Source organism: Apis dorsata, unplaced genomic scaffold, assembly GCF_000469605.1.
Source record: "Apis dorsata unplaced genomic scaffold, Apis dorsata 1.3 scaffold_396, whole genome shotgun sequence".
NCBI lineage: Eukaryota > Metazoa > Arthropoda > Insecta > Hymenoptera > Apidae > Apis > Apis dorsata.
The window spans coordinates 351,767-354,440 of record NW_006263655.1 but is presented as its reverse complement, the minus strand read 5'-3'; the positions used below and the strand labels follow the sequence as shown (position 1 = coordinate 354,440).

Below are 2,674 nucleotides of genomic sequence, written 5' to 3'. Positions count from 1 at the left end.
AAGAATAATATTCAAAACTTATTGCTCTGATTCTAAAATCTGCCTGTCGCGAAATGTCTTCTTGCACAAAAATTAATTCATATTTGTACGAATAAAAATTAAACTTTACTATCTACCACTGTTGTAAATCATATTGAAGTTATATGAAATTATTATATGATAATCACAATAATCAAATTGATCAAATAACTTAAAATGTTACTCTGAAGAATTTTTAATTATAAAAATTCAAACTAATTATTGTATTATACTGATAATTATATGTTTTGGCATTATTAAAATTACTAAACATTTCATATTAATCAAAAACGCGAAGCGTAAGAAGACTCTAGCCTGAACTAATAAATAAAACATAAAAGAAATAATTGTTACTACTCGCGGGTAATTATTATAAATAAATACCCGCGGTCATTGTGCTCGTGCAAAATTCTACGTATACAACCAGTCATTCGTGTCGATTCGGATCTTTCATCCTACGACATGATTGAGTGACCGGAGGAATCAAAAAGCGACTCACCATATGATGCGACGAACGCCTTCACTGTTACTGTAGCCCAGAAATCATCGAGAAGAAGGTTGTCATCAGGTAGAAGAATAGAAGAAATCTGTGACAAAACATCATAATTAAAAACACGGTTCTGATTATTTGAAAAAATTGAAATACGAAACTATTAAATATGCAATATATAATAATGATATTGAAATTCCAGTTAATTTCCATTTAGAAGAATAAAAATTTAGATATATAAAAGCATAATTACCTCTTCGCGTGAGGGATGATCGCCTTATTCTCTTGAGAGAAGCACTGACTCTATCCTGTACCGAAAACGAATATTTAAAATAAAAAAAAAAATAAAAAATAAAAAATTAATAACGCGTCCGTATAAATTATAATTGACGAACAAACACTGATTCTACTTTCGCGTTTGATTATTTTAATTACATTTAATCAGAGCTGCTGTGCTCTAAAAAATATTCAAAATATTATGGCGAAGCAAACACTGATTCTATTAACCGCATTGCACGCGGTCACAAATATTTTCTGAAATTAACATTACATTAGTAAAGGGGTGAAGAATGATAGAAGAAGAATATTTTTTTGATATTTTTCTTTTTCGTATTGAACATTTGTTTTGAAAATACTTTTTATGTTAATTGGTTATAAATTATATATAAAAATATTATCAATTATTTATAATTATCTGAAATTTAATAAATATTCGTTATCTATAATTTAATAAATGTTCGTTATTATTTTAAAATTTAATTTCTAATGATAAATAATGAAAGTTTCTCATAAATTTTTAATTTTTTCACTTTCTTTTAACTAAAATTAATTTTATGAATTGCTTAACAATCACTAATAATTCAATAAAACAAAATAAAAATTTATACATACGAAATGTAAAATTTTACCACGAAAGAAAGTTACTAAAAAAGACATGGTGTCCATGTTGGAATTTTTCTCGTCTTCAAGAGTTATCACTGACAATTAAACCTGCAAAAAAAAATCGAAACTTCTAAATAAGTAAATAAATAGATTACGTTAAAATATTGCAATAATTAAACAAATAAAAACTTACAATATTAGATATTTATAATTCGACACTCAAATTATATGATGAATGAAGAATTCAAAATCAATTATCAAAGAATTATCAATCCAATAATGTTTTATAATTAATTAATTAATTATGAATGAAATATTGAATAAAGATATATTAAAAATGAACAAATGAATAAAAAAGTAACTATAAAAAAAAATATTAAAATATCACGCACTGAATAGAACACACGTAATGAAAAAATTTCAAGCATCGAATTGCTACACGAATCAACGAACAATTGTCACTGCGCAATTCGATTTCGTCCATCAAATAACAAAATGGAGGGGGTACGTTCAACAATTCGACACAATATGTTTAAACACAAATCTAAGTTCTTGGAAATGTGATATCATAAGGAATGTTTTTAACCTCGTGCAAAATATAAATAATAAACCAAAAAGAAACAAAATAAAATAAATACACAAGACTTTACATATAGATATATATATTTAAAATAATATGCGTCATTTCAATAATTCGATTTCACGAAATGAATTCGTATCAAATCGTAAAAAATTTATTTTACTTTAATATAATATGATAAAAATAAAGATCAAGAGCATAAAATAAACGTATAAAATTAAAATTATATTAAGAGAAAACAATATCCGATTTCAAATTCTGTCTCGAAATATTTCGATACGTGATGCTACTAATGACGCAATAGAAATGAACAAAGAAAAGACACAAAGAAACACAAAAGACTAATTAATTTCGTTTTCACTATACTAAATGGATTATTTAAAAAACTAAATTAACAATAATTGATAAATTTGGTAATAATAAAAGTAAAATAACTTACTGCGTCGTATAACACACGATGATATGTCTTCTTGCCACGATTTTCAACTGAAGACTAACACTATGCGCATTGTAATGCGCACTAATTCATTTTGCGACTAAAACTTAATAACTTTCTGATTGGCTGGCGCATGGTGTTTATTTATTTACTTAAAATCGCGCCAAAAATTAAAATATATATAATACATATTAATTATTTATAATTGTTAAAAATCTATCTACTAGAAATATAATAAAATTATTATAAAAATTTATAATAAAATTAT

General features: G+C 24.9%; 1 long non-coding RNA gene across 1 annotated transcript in view; it reads left to right on the top strand.

The window, feature by feature from the left end:
• The window catches only part of LOC116186042, a 1,023-nt gene extending 185 nt beyond the window's left edge, over positions 1-838 (top strand). The window contains exon 2 of the long non-coding RNA XR_004150965.1: positions 4-838. This is a non-coding gene — a long non-coding RNA (uncharacterized LOC116186042). The remainder of the gene's footprint in view (positions 1-3) is intronic.
• Positions 839-2,674: the final 1,836 nt, after the last annotated feature.